The sequence below is a fragment of the Lactuca virosa genome, chromosome 5, assembly GCF_052849685.1.
Source record: "Lactuca virosa cultivar CGN04683 chromosome 5, Lactuca_virosa_CGN04683_v6, whole genome shotgun sequence".
NCBI classification, from domain to species: domain Eukaryota; kingdom Viridiplantae; phylum Streptophyta; class Magnoliopsida; order Asterales; family Asteraceae; genus Lactuca; species Lactuca virosa.
In genome coordinates this window covers 21,440,148-21,455,533 of record NC_136430.1, presented here as the reverse complement: position 1 = coordinate 21,455,533, position 15,386 = coordinate 21,440,148, and the positions used below count along the sequence as shown (strand labels likewise).

Below are 15,386 nucleotides of genomic sequence, written 5' to 3'. Positions count from 1 at the left end.
AGAAAGGCCTAACTCGAAGCCCAAACATGATTAGTGTTTTCACATAAAATGACGATTAGGGTTAAGTAAAAAACACTTAACCCATTAAGGACTTAATGCATTAAGTCCATCACTCCACTAATTCAATCATAAAATATGGTCGGGCATAATTCATAATTTCAATCCAACAGGCCAAAACGCGGGTCCCGACAAAACACAAACTAAAGTCTTCAAAATTAGGGTTTTTAAACCCCAATTAGGGATTTCTAAATCCCATTTAGGGTTTCCAACCCAAGCACATGGCACAAGGTCCAAAGTTATGTTTTTAGGTCAATTAGGGTTTCACTAGGTCGGGAACCACCCATTGCCACCTCGGGCGGTGGTGGTCGACGGCGGCTCACGGTGGCAGCCACCGCCGCGGTGGTGGTTTTCGAGTCAAAATCCAGCATCAAGCAACCGATACATTAATTTATGTAGAAAAGCACACACGCATTAGCTCATGTACGTAACCACCCAACATGGCGGCTGGTGGTGGCAGAAGGCAGCAGAAAAAGTAGAAACAACGGCAGCCACCATGGTTGGCTACCATGGTGGTCCTCTTGCTTTCCGACGACACAAAATACCCATACACACATACAATATTAACGGATTATGTATAGTACATACACATACGATACCTGCAGCCAAAAAGAGACTACCACACGCAAATGAAACCCCAATGGCAGCAGAGAGACAGCCGGAACAGCGGACCGATGAGTGACCAGAGAAAACAACGCTATTGACGGTCGCATTCACGGACGTCGGCTAGAGCTGAATGGCATATAAAATAAAGAAAAGGAGGAGAAGTGATTCGACGCTGCCATGGACTCCAATCTCCACGCTAATCCTCGAGTCACCATGATCTTGCCAGGAGGTTCTGCAGCAACAGCCACGACGTGATCCTCGACGGTTCTATCTTCGTCGGCAGTAGAGCAGCGGCGGCTTCTGGCTTCAACGATGGAGGGGAGGCAGCTGAAGAACTCCACAATGGTGGCAGATGAACCAAATGAGTTAGGTTTAGGGTTTGTATCAAGGAAACAAGTGGGGAAGGGGGCACCGGGTTTATCTTGTGTTCTCTTTCAAACAGTTGGATTAGGTATCTAAGCTCATAACTATATTTGGTATATACTTGACCCGATAGTAGCATGGTCCTTTTGGGTTGCCTTCACCATAACAACTTGACTGGATGAATTATGGAGAAAGAGGTTAATTGTGATTTATTAATATATTATAAGAATAATATATTAATTGATAAATCATATTATTTAATTAATATTGATCAAGAATTAATTTAGAATGAATTTGGTGATCAAAAAGAGATTAATTAAATTAAGGGGCCTGATATTGTAATTATAAGATAATTGCAAGATGGGCTGTGGACTCCTAAAAGAAGGAGGTGGACGAAAGTTATGTGGAAGCCCACATAGAATTCGTCAATACGGGCCTTCTGGAAGGATCATGTGGATTGCTTAAGGCCTAAGCAATCGGATTAGGGTTTTGACTGAAACCCTAGCAGCTCAACAATATAAGGAACCATTGGGACTCTAGAAATCGGCCACTTGAAACCCTAGAAGCATCATAACCCGCTTTTTGTGCCTCTCCCTCTCTCTCTCTCTCTCTCATATTCTTCCAACTTGCTCTTGGTGTTTGTGATCTATTAGAGGCATCACATTTGAGGTGCTAAGTTTTCAAACGTTAAAGATCTTCAAGCTACAATTCAAAGGTATTATTCTATCTTGGTTTTATGTTAAAATCGAAAATTGTATGCTAGTTTAGGGTTATAGGTTTGGATGATTATTATTACATGTACAATTAATGAAAACCTAGACCCAAAGCTTTAGGGTTGCATGTGCACCATAGGATTTTTGTAATGCTCAAAACCCATCAGTGGTATCAGAGCCTATGTCGTTTTTTCTATTGTATATGATGCATTGCTTAATTTTTCTTAGCTGAAAAAGTCGAAAATCTGAATCTGCTGCATGGACTCGACGATTTCACTGTGAACTCGACGAGTCTAAGTCTGACTCGACGAGTTTGCGGGTCTGTTGGCAGATTTTTCGGGATTTTGACTAAAATTGGGTTAGGATAATTACCATAAACTATTCTTACTGATGAAATTTGGTTTTTTATAATATGGTAATGATTATCCTCATCCAATTAGAAGATAATTGTCAAATTATAAGATAATTACTAGTTTATATGATAAAATTAATTATTTGTATTATTTGATTTGAATTATCTTGTCTTGAAAGTGGATTGCATCAAATTGTGTGATAAAGATTAATTATATGATTATTTAATTGTTTTCAAATTTTATCTAAAAGATATTTTGAAAAGTTTCAAAGTTTTCCCTCAATTTTTTGAATTTATATTTTAATAAAAAAGTTTTTAATTTGAAATATTTAAATTCTAAACCCTAGAGTTTTAAAAGTTTAAAATTCAACCCTTATACTATTATAATATTAAAAGATTAATAATTATATATATGTATAAGACGAGTCAGTCTTACCGTTAGTAGGCCTAATTCACGAAGCCGGTCTATAAGGGGTGTTTAAGGAAGCGGCTTATAAAATGACCGCCATTGGGTATACACTATTATCCACCGTACTCTTGACTAGTGGAGGGTCGTTAGCCGAACGGGTATGATAGGACAGACTAATTCCACATTAATAAGTATAATGATTTTATAAAGTAACTAAATGTTTTCATAAATTCCTAATCTTAGTTACTTTAGGAAAAATGTGAAAATGATGCTATTCCATCAAATTGCACATTGCACCTTGCCAAGTCATTAGTGGAGCGTGTGTGGCTAACCGACACACTAATTTGGGACTAGGAAGAGTGGAAAAGGGTAGCTCGATGTTTATCATAGATTAATGGAGCATGTGTGGTTAACCAGCACATTGATTAGGTGATAAATGACATCGAGAGTACGAAGCACATTTGTATGGTTATTCACACATTGTTTGTGATCCTCGGTATCCCAGTCACAAACTTGAAGGGCATAATCGAGATTTAAACATGCCATTGAAAAGTTCAATGAATCTCAACAAAATGTAGGAGTTTTGATTCATTTAAAACTTAATATTTATTTTTCGTTTTTCGTGGTGGAAATTGGTAAATCGTCATTTACCAACCTTCAAATTATTTGCAATTAAATTACGGCATCCCTTTTCTGAATTGTAAATAATTGTGTTGGGTCCTAACCCTAATTTTTCATTTGGGTGTTAAATTGGGGATTCCTATCTAATCTAAACTTCATCTCTTCTCTTTTTCAGATGTGTACTTCAAACGACAACGCTTCTGGCTCCAACCCTTCTGGCTCTTTCACCCTCATGAACTTATGTGGGGGGTGATCTTTGATGGATCCAATTTATCGATTGGATTAGCAACATTCGCATGGTCACCCGCTACAAGGACAAGGAGTATGTTCTCGACAAGGAGCTAAAGGAGATTGACCATAACACTGCTACTCCTGAGCAAATTGCTCAATATGATGCTCATGAGAGGGACGCGACAAAGGATTCATGTATCATGCTTGCGACCACGACTTCCGACCTCCAAAAGTCCTATGAGGACTACTATCCTTACGAGATGCACCAAGACTTAATGGAAAGGTACCATCAAAGTGCTAGGCAGGAAAGGTACGAGATCATCGCCTCCATGATTACTACAATGATGAAGGATAGAGAGTCCATCACGGCCCACTTACAAAAGATGCAGAGATTTGTGGACCGCTTGCTGAAGTTGAATGTAAACTTCGACGAAGAGTTGGCCATAGATAATATCCTACACTCTTTGCCTCCTTGTTATGATCATTTTCATATGACCTATCACATGAACAAGGAGGAGGTCACTCTAAGCAAGCTTCAAGGCCTTCTGCGAACTGCTGAGAGTAGCTTGAAAGGCAAGTATGTTGCATTCACTCCTACTAATGCTGCCCATGTCTTGGAAATTAGAAAAGGGAAAGGGAAGAAGAGAAAGGCTCCTTCTAAGATCCACAATGGAAATTCCCATGATGGATCCTCTTCTAGTGGGACCAAAGGTGGTTCTACTACTCCCTCTTCCAATCCGAAGGATGCAGAGTGCTTCCACTGTCACGACAATGGGCATTGGAAACGAAGCTTCCCGAAGTATCTACAAGACATCAAGGATGAGAAGATAAAGCCCACCTTTGCAAGTATATACACTATTCAATCTAACAACTCATCACATGTTATTTCTTGTGTCCTTGATACACGATGTGGTTTTCACATTTGTTCTGATTTGCAGGATCTAAGAAGAAGTAGGGATGTGGAGCATGGGAAGATGAACTTAATCATGGGGAATAGGAAAGCATCGCATGTCGCCAAGATTGGATTTTATTCTTTAGTACTTAATAGTGGGTTAGGTTTAGAGTTGAATAATTGTTGCTAGTCGTCAGAAATGACACGAAACATTATTTTATTTCATGGTTTGTATAAACAAGGTTTTAGATTTTCGTTTAATAATTAAATTGGTTCTATTAATGCTTTCTTGAATGGTACTTTCTATTTTGAAGAATTTCCTTGTAATGGTATATATGAAACTGTGATGGTTGTAGACAACTTAGGAAATAATGCCTTTCATATCGATTTATCCAATGGTTTGGACAAATCATGCTGGTGGCATTGTCGTCTTGGACATGTCAACAAGAAACGCATAGCTCGAATCCAAAAGGATGGAGTCTTGGAGTCATTTGAACTTAGGTCTGATGACACGAGTGAATCTTGTTTGCTTGGTAAGATGACCAAGTTACCCTTCACTGGTACTTGTGAAAAGGGTGAGGGTTTATTGGATCTCATACATACGGATGTATGTGGGCCCTTTAGATCTACCATAAGGGATGTGAACCGCTTCTATGTGTCTTTTACCGATGATTATAGCAGATATGGGAATATCTACTTAATCAAGCACAAGTTAAAAACCTTTGAGAAAGTTCAAAGAGTTTAAGCAAGAAGTGGAGAATCAGCTAGGTAGGAAGATAAAGATGCTCCGATCTAATCGAGGTGGTGAGTATCTTAGTATCGAGTTCCACGACTAACTTAAGGAATGTGGAATTGTTTCGCAATTAACGCCGCCCAGGACACCGTAGTTGAATGTGTGGCTAAGAGGCGCAATCGAACCTTGTTGGACATGGTTCGTTCCATGATGAGTCGAGCTTTGTTACCTATCTCATTTTTGGGGTATGCCTTAGAGACTACCACTCATATCCTTAATCTAGTCCCAACTAAGAAGGTTACCAAAACAACTCACGAGATGTGGACAGGGAAGGTTCCCTCGTTCGCAGATATCAACGTTTAGGGTCGCGAGGCTTTTGTAAAATGAGAGACTCACGACAAACTCAAAGCTCGTAGTGAGCGATGTATTTTCATCGGCTACCCGCAGAAGTCATTTGGATATCTCTTCGATAGACCGAGTGACAATGTTGTCTTCGTTCCGCGAAGAGGGGTTTTTCGAGAGAGAGAACTCATATACCAAGAGGACAGTGGGAGGCAAATTGATCTTTAAGAGCTTCAAGAACCAAGCGATGAAGGAACCTTTAACACTGGCACTCAACCCGAGGAGGAAACTCCTATTGAACCGATTGACGAGTCCTTACCTCTTAGACTTTCCAGTCGAGTTAGTGTTCCACCCGTATTATATGGTTTCCATATAACTGCTGAGGGAGATACGTTTATTAGTGATAGTACACTAATAAATTTGGATGAAACTAACAACTACAAGGAAGCCATGGCAGGCCCGGAGTCTGCGAAGTGGAAAGAGGCTATGGATAGCGCGATTCAGTCCATGTACGACATCAAGTTTGGAACTTGGTTGACAATGTGCCAGGTCATAAGACGGTCGGGTGCAAATGGATCTTCAAGAAGAATATCGGCATGGATAGGAAAGTACACACATATAAGGCGCGATTGGTTGCGAAGGGCTTTACTCAAACTCCTCGAGTTGACTATGACGAGAGCTTCTCACCAGTAGCGAATATTAAATCTATAAGGGTTATGCTAGCCATAGTTGCGTTTGATGATTATGAAATATGGCAGATGGATGTCAAAACCGATGGGTTTTGAGCATTCTAATACTCCTATGGTGTACATGCAACCCTAGAAACCTTGGATCTATGTTTTACTAAGATACATGCAAATTTGATTTTTCCAAAGTTCTTATCCTAACTAGTATGGCATGGGGAACTTGAAACATAAAAGCTAGTAGAAGAACATGCCTTTCTTGCTGCTTGGATTCCTTAAGAACTTTGTGAGCCTAGCACCCCAAATGTGATGCCTCAAATGTTTCACACAACACCACAACTCTTGGAATAACTTTGAGAGAAGCACACTATCACTCAAAATCGGCTAGCCCTCCTTCTTCTTAACTATATGCCGATTTTGTAGTCTATGGGGTCTTTATATAGTGTGTCACAAGTAGGGTTACACCATGTAAACCCTTATTGACATGGCTTTTCATTTCTTCCATGATTCATGGGTTTTAACCTCCATGGACCATCCATGGAGCACCCTATGGGTTTTAGCCCAATCCAATAAACCATGGATCATTAGCCCACTATATAAGAATGGATGATTTACACAATCAATCCCCATATATTTAATTAGTCTCTTTTTTATCACAAAATTAATTCCAAATTAATTCTTGATCAATACTAATTAAATAATATGATTTCATATTAATATATTATAACCTATAATATATTAACAAATCATAAGTGTCCTTCTTCTCATTTTGTCTATCCAATTATCATGATGTCGTGCAACCCAAATGGACCATGCCAACCGGGTCAAGTACATACCAGAAAAAGTTATTGACTTAGACAACTTATCAACCAGTCTCCCACTTGGATAAGTCTAATACTATAACTGCAGGTATGACTTCAGGAAACGATCAGCAATCGTAGCTCTTCCAAAGTCTCGTGGAACTAAGATGACCTGCCATTTATGATAAGTGATCATATAATCCTCTGCTCTCAAGATATCAGCCGGACAAATACATGGAACAATGTCATACTTATTGCCCAATAGTTTTTTTCCCGATTTCTGATTTGTTTGACATAGAACTAAACTGAACACATCAATTTGGTTCTGACCGGCCCCGGTACATAGGTCAAAACAAAATCATCGAGGGGCCCAAATATCGCTTTTAATCCTCCAAGGACTGAAAGGAACAGATAAACTTCGACTCATATGCTTGTTCTACTACTTGTTGAATCATACACAAAGGCACGTTTTATAACATCGAGTTACCAATGCGTTTTCGTACAATCAATGTATAACCAACTCATAGTCAACGACTCATATCTCTAGGTTTGAAGACTTATATGATATTACCGTCTCACAATACCTCGAGATAAATTCCATGATGATACAAGTGAGCGTGGGTTGAATCCAATACTCGAATCACTATTCCAGGAGTACTCATGAACACTGCAGCCCCTTTGTCCCAGACAAACTGCAGACCCATTCATGACAATATTGCCTCATTACCTACTTCCAAAGTATGATTGCCTGTGGATGGTTTGAATAATATGATATACCATAACATAATTATTTTGGAAGTCAAAAACATGCAAAACTTGAAATGATAGTAAACGATTGACAGACGATAGTAACACTTTACTTATAAATAAATAACAACTTTTATTTATCATCAAATGTCAATTACACTTTACAAATTTCAAAAGCTATCTAATTTCTAAAACTAATATCATCCTTTAGCCCAATGCGCCTCTCATGATGAAGATGCTTAACCCTACTCAGTCCCTTCGTGAGGGGATCTGTTGAGGTGTTTGAGCCGAAAGAACATCCTATGTGCTCATGCAAACCCTAATGCTTGAATCTAGGTTTATCTATTGTACATGGAATTCATCCAAGACTTACAAACCCTAGATCTAGTGTATATAATTCGAAATTAACATAACAAAACCGATATAGGTGGTTACCTTTTCTTCAAAGCTTGAATCTTCTTGTCCTTGGAGCTTAGAGTGACAAATGTCACTCCTCTAATGGCTTACAAACACCACAAGCAAGAGGATGATCTTGGACAGAGGTTGGAGGCTATAGAATTCGGCTCGAGTACTATTAGAAATAGGGTTCACCGATTTCTGAAGCCTAAGGGGTCTATTTATACTTGTGTTGCTAGGGTTTCAGTCAAAACCCTGATTGGATAGCTTAGGCCTTAAGCAGTCCACAAAACCTTCCAGAGTAAAGGCCTTGGACAAAATTTAGATGGGCTCCCACTCTAGTTTCGTCCACCCCTTAATTCCAGAAGGATTCTCAGCCCAAATTAACTATCACAAATTGACACTTCCAGTCCCTTTATTTAATTAATCTCTTTTAGCCACATAATTAATTCCTAATTAATTCTTGCCCAATTTTGATATGTGCATATTTAGCTATATATTTAGTATAGATTTTTATTATTTATTAGCTAATTATTTACATATTATGGAAAAAAGGTACTTAATAGTGTTTAAATTGTATTTTCAGCTCAAAAGAAAAGCTCGGAGGTAAAAGGAAGCAGGAGGTACGATCGAAAGCTCGGGAACTGAAGAAAGAAGAAAATTGCTAAATCCTGAAGCTACTCGGCGAGTAGGGACGTCTACTCGACGAGTACATACGAAGATTCTCGAAGCAACACGTAAATTCGTTGTTGTATACAGATTCCTCAAGGGGACTCGACGAGTCAGTTGTCTACTCGACGCGTAGCCCCTGTTTTGAGAAATCTATAAATAGAAGCCACAAACCCGAATTGACTCTCTCTGTGGCTTTTGGGAAGCTTACTTGGCGACTAAGGAGACTGCTGGAGATCTGAAGAACGTGAGAAGAACCCTAATCCTCAATTCTAAGAAGACTAAGGTAACTTAGGTTTAATTTTCCACTTCACCTTTGAATAACACTATGTCTAGCTTGTTTGAATTCGTTTTTAGTTTGTTATCAACTGCAATTATGAACTAATTTTGTTAGTTTCTGTTTAGGGTAGACAAGTTTCCTCCTATGGATTAATTTACTATTTTGATTAATTGTTATTGGTGAATCTTGTTAATTTAAGCTTGTTAAAGACCCTTATGCATTAACCATAACTATTTTCTGTTAATTGCTAAGTAATTAAGCAGCATGAACATCTTTTAATTGCTTATCTCATATGATTTATGTGAACACATTGCTATATGCCTAGGATTAGTGAATATGAAACTAGGATTAACTAGAGAATGGGTAAATTAATGTGTGAGCTTGTGTGATACACCATCAACAAGAGGTTAATTGAATCACCAATTTAATTAGCTAACTACAACACTTATTTAACCCGAATAATTAAACTAGGGAATTTATTAGTTTAACCACTTGATCACTTCTTAAATTAATCTATTTTCTAAGGATTGGTAACAACGAATGTGAATCTAATCACCTTACTCGGTAGCCAAATAACAATTAATCCATTACATTACCATAAAAATTAACCATAGGAGTAAATGAGTTGAACCTAAACAGAAACCCTTTTGATCATTGAATTTAGTTGGTTTTTACGTGTTTTCAGCCATTAGTTGATTAGTTAAGTTTAGTTAAGTTTCTAGTCTTGCAAAACTAGAGAAAACCCCTCCTATTTTATTATTTGTTTTAGATAATATTAGTAATTAGTTTAATTTCCGTTCCCTGAGTTCGATACCTTACTTATTTAACTATACCACAATTGATAGGTCCACTGCCTTTGTGTGTCTAATTCGTAAGTGAAACTAGGATAAAACTAGTTAGTTTAACACACATCAAGTTTTTGGCGCCGTTGCCGGGGAACGGTTCAAAAATTTATTCTAATTTTTAGTATTATCGATCCTTTGTGTGAGATTAATCTTGCACAAAGTTACTGCTTTAGTAGTCTAGGTATTAGGTTTAGTTTTAATTTTATCTGATTTGTTAAAATTCTTTGTTTGATTTTTTTCGTTTTAGCTTTGAACTCGTCGAGTGCACTCGAAGCTACTCAACGAGTCCATCGCTGAAACTCAGTTTCGTTTTTATTTTATTTTTTGTTCTTTTTACGCATGTTTTCTATTTTGTTTACAGTTCGTTTATGACCAGGGGAGGAGGTACACCTTTGATCCCACCGCTTGAAGACCCGGAAGCAACCTTGAGGAAACACAAAGGCAAGAACGTAGGAGAAACCGCAACATCGACGAATTCACCGTTGAAGAATCTAAAAGTTGTTTTTAGTAAGAAAAAGAGCAAGAAAGTTGGAGAATCCATCATATTTTCAGAGTCGGACGGGGACCCGAATAAGGACGATATTGTTTACGAATCTGAAAAAGAAGAAAGCGAATCCGAAGGAGGAAGCGACATAGAAGGCGAACTAGAAAACACCATGGCGAACATCGATGAAGTTCGCATGGGTGAATGGAAGAAAAGGATGTGTGACGACACCGGCCCGGGACTCGTGCAACCCGCGATTCCCGCAACTGCCACCTTTGAACTTAAAGGCCACATACTTGCTCAACTTAAGGAGATTCCATTCTACGGGAAGGATCACGAAGACGCATACAAGCATCTTGACGAAGTCAATGACATAGCCGACTACTTCAATGTCCCTAATGTGGCTCACGACACTGTCTTGCTTCGTATGCTACCTGTCAGATTCAAGGGAGCTGCAAAGGATTGGCTAAAATCACTTCCCCCAGGATCCATCACTACATGGGCTAAAATGAAAGAAGAATTCATAGACCAATTTTTCCCGCTTTCAAAAATAGCCAAGTTGAAGAAAGCCATAGCTAATTTTGAACAACAAGCTGGAGAGTCACTATATGAGGCGTGGGAAAGGTACAAAGGCTTACTAAGGAATTGCCCACATCACGATCTAAACAGCCAACAAGAAGTCTCCATTTTCTATGATGGAGTAAATATGACAACTAGGCAACTCCTTGATTCGCAAGGACCACTCACAAAGAAAGCACCCCTGGTGATAAAGGCTTTAATTGAAGAATTTCTCTAAGCACTCTAGAGAATATCACAACCCAAGGAATGACATGACTCGAGGGGCGGTAAATTTCATCACGGATGACATGGCAGCAATGATGGAAAAGTTGGAAAGCATGGATCGAAGAATGACAAAGATGGACCAATCCATCCACGCCATAAGAGTAGGATGTGAGAATTGTAGGGGGCCCCACCTAACTAAAGATTGTGATCTTGACGAGAACGGGAATCGGAAGGTGCAAGTGTGCTATTCAAGTGGTGATCTGTTTGATGACAACTGGCGAAAACTAAAGAAGGAATGGCTACCTTATGATGAGTACAAAAAACAAGGGAAGAAAAGTATAAGCAAAAGGAGAGAGGCTTTTATCAAAAGGAGTAACCGGTGCATGAAAAGAAAACAGATTTGGAAGACATGCTTACAAGATTCATGGCCGCATCCGAAAAAAGACACAATGATGCCGATGCTACACTCAAAGTGAGGCGATTTCAGAGCATTCTAACACTCCTATGGTGTACATGCAACCCTAGAAACCTTGGATCTATGATTGACTATGATACATGCAAATAATTATTAGCCCACACTATATAAATACAAGAGCCCATATTTAATTAGTCATACTTTTGATCTCTAAATTAATTCTAGATTAATTATAGATCAATACTAATTAAATAATATGATTTTATATTAATATATTAGGACTTATAATATATTAATAAATCATAACTTATACTATTCTCAAAAGATTATCCATAAATTGTTCGGGTGAAGTGCAACCCAAATGGACCATGCCGGGTCGGGTCAAGTACATACCAAATATAGTTATGGACTTAGACACTATATCCAACAATCTCCCACTTGGATAAGTCTAATAACTATAGTTGCAAGTATGACTTCAGGAACCGATCAGCAATCGTAGCTCTTTAAACTCTGTTGAACTATGAAGCGCCATTTTAGATAAGTGATCATATAATCCTATGTTCTAGATATCAGCCGGACAAATACAAGGAACATGGTCTTGCTTATTGTCCAGCATTAGTTTCCCGATTTCCGATTTGTTTGACACAGAACTTAACTGAACACATCAATTTAGTTCTGACCGGGCCCGGTACATAGGTCAAAACAAACTCATCGAGGGGCCCATATATCGCTTCTAATCCTAGAAGGAACAGATAAACTTCGACTCATATGTTTGCTCTACTACTTGTTGAATTACACACAAAAGCACGGTTTATAACATCGAGTTACCAATGCGTTTTCGTGCAATCAATGCATAACCAACTCATACGCAACAAATCATATCTCTAGGTTTGAAGACTTATATGATATTACCATCTCACGATCACTCGAGATAAATTCCATGAAGTGATACAAGTGAGCGTGGGTTGAATCCATTACTCAGAACTTATCAGCACTCATGAGTGTTGTAGCCCCGCTTTGTCTAACATCTTAGACCTCTACAAGCCAACCCATGACAGTCTTGATTCATATCTACTTCCAACATATGACCGACTGTGGAGAGTTTGAATAATATGATATAAACCATAACATAATTATTCTGGAAGTCAAAACATGCAAAAAGAAATAATAGTAAACGATTGACAAGAGATAGCAACACTTTTCTCATAAATGACAACTTTTATTTATCATCAATTGTCAATTACATTTTACAAATTTCAAGATTATCTAACTACTAAAACTAATATCATCCTTCAGCCCTATGCTCCGAGCATGCTGGAGATGCTTAGCCCGAGTCAGTCCCTTCGTGAGGGGATCTGCTGGGTTCTCATCCGATGATACCCTCTTTGCCACGAGGATTCCTTCTTCTATTCGATGTCTAATGAAGTGATATTTTCTGTCAATCTGTCTGGATCTCCCATGATCTCTTGGTTCCTTGGCTAAGGCAACCGCACTATTGTTGTCACAGAAAATCTCCATTGGCTCCTTTATAGCTGGTACAAATCCAAGGTCTCCGATGAAGTTCTTTAGCCATATAGCCTCCTTTACTGCCTCGCTTGCTGCTATATACTCTGATTCACAAGTGGAATCAGCCACTATCTCCTGCTTGGAACTTTTCCAAGTAATTGCCCCTCCGTTTAGAGTAAAGACCCAGCCCGACTGAGAGCGGAAATTATCCCTGTCAGTCTGAAAGCTAGCATCACTGTACCCTACAACTCTCAAGTCCTCACTGCCACCGAGGGTAAGGACCCAGTCCTTAGTCCTCCGTAAGTACTTGAGGATATTCTTTACCGCAGTCCAGTGCGCCTTGCCAGGGTTCCCCTGATACCTGCTAATCATGCTCATAGCACATGCTACATCAGGTCGAGTACACGTCATATCATACATGATCGATCCTACAGCTGAAGCATAAGGTATCCGACTCATTTCTGCTATCTCAGCCTCAGTACTAGGGCTTTGTGTCTTACTCAATCTGGCGTTACTCTGGATGGGTAACTCTCCTTTCTTGGAGTTATGCATGTTGAACCTTTTCATCACTTTGTCCACATAGGTGCTTTGACTAAGTCCAATTAGTCTTTTACTCCTGTTTCTCAAAATCCTTATCCCTAGGATATAGGCAGCTTCTCCAAGGTCCTTCATAGCGACACACTTCCCAAGCCAGGACTTTACTTCCTGCAGGGTTGGGATGTCATTTCCTATGAGTAGTATATCATCCACATACAGTACCAAAAAGATGACTATACTCCCACTAGCCTTGATATAGACATAAGATTCATCTTCACTCCTTGAAAAGTCAAATTCTTTGATTTTCTCATCAAAGCAAAGATTCCATCTGCGAGGTGCCTGTTTTAATCCATAAATGGATTTCTCGAGCTTACACACTCTACGGGGGTACTCTGTACTGACAAAACCCTCTGGCTGAACCATGTAAACATCTTCAGCCAACTTTCCATTAAGGAAAGCAGTTTTGACATCCATTTGCCATATTTCATAATCATGAAATGCAGCAACGGCTAACAGAACCCTAATAGACTTAATCTTGGCCACTGGTGAAAAGGTCTCATCATAATCAACTCCCGGAGTTTGAGAATAAACCTTTGCAACCAGTCGTGCCTTATAAGTGTGTACATTACCATCCATGTCGATCTTCTTCTTGAAGATCTATTTGCACCCAACTATCTTACGATCAGGTACATTGTCAACCAAGTTCGAAACTTGATTGTCATACATGGACTGTATCTCGCTATCCATAGCCTCTTTCCATTTACCAGCCTCAGGGCCTGCCATGGCTTCCGTGTAGCTGTTAGGCTCATCCAGATTTACCAGTGTGTTATCACTGATAAGTGTCTCACCTTCTGCAGTAATATGAAAACCATAATAATGCTCAGGTGCATTCCTAACTCTGGTGGAACGCCTCAGAGGTATAGATTCTTCAGTCGGCTAAACATGAGTTTTCTCCTCAGGTTGAGGGCTAGGGTTTGAGGTTCCTTCACCACTTGACTCTTGAATTTCCTCAAGGTCAATTTGCCTCCCACTGTCTCCTTGGCTCATGAATTCTCTCTCTCGAAAGAATCCTCTTCTTGCTACAAAGACCACATTATCACTGGGTCTATAGAAGATGTAACCAAAGGATTTTTGTGGGTAGCCGATGAAAATACACCTTTCGCTTCGGGGTTCGAGCTTATCGTGAGTCTCGACTCTCACGAAAGCCTCGCAACCCCAAATCTTGATGTGGTCTAGATTGGGAACTTTTCCAGTCCACACCTCGTGAGGTGATTTGGCAACCTTCTTTGTAGGGACTAGATTAAGGATATGGGCGGCAGTCTCTAAGGCATACCCCCAAAATGAGATTGGTAGCGAAGCTCGACTCATCATGGAACGAACCATGTCCAACAAGGTCCGATTGCGCCTCTCAGCTACACCATTCAACTGTGGTGTCCTAGGAGGTGTCAATTGTGAGACAATCCTACATTCCTTAAGATAGTCAAGGAACTCAGTAGTAAGATACTCACCACCACGATCGGATCGAAGCATCTTAATGTTCCTGCCCAACTGATTCTCTACTTCTTGCTTAAACTCTTTGAATTTCTCAAAGGTTTCTGACTTATGCTTGATTAGGTAGACATATCCATATCTACTAAAATCATCAGTAAAAGTCACATAGAACCGATTAGCATCTCTTGTGGCGGTTCTGAAGGGTCCACACACATCCGTGTGTATGAGGTCCAACAAACCTTCACCCCTAGCACAAGTGCCAGTAAAAGGTGACTTTGTCATTTTCCCAAGCAAACAAGATTCCCAACTATCATCTGACTTTAGGTCAAATGACTCAAAGACTCCATCCTTTTGGAGTTGGCCTATGCGTTTCTTGCTTACATGTCCAAGACGACAATGCCATAAGGATGCTTTATCAAAGCTAGTGGAAG

At 39.4% G+C, this 15,386-nt stretch overlaps 1 non-coding gene across 1 annotated transcript; it reads right to left on the bottom strand.

The window, feature by feature from the left end:
- Window positions 1-10,779: 10,779 nt before the first annotated feature.
- On the bottom strand, window positions 10,780-10,886 carry LOC145117984 (small nucleolar RNA R71). The gene has a single exon (XR_013712972.1). It is a non-coding gene; the product is annotated as a small nucleolar RNA R71 (small nucleolar RNA).
- Between the last annotated feature and the right edge of the window lie 4,500 nt (window positions 10,887-15,386).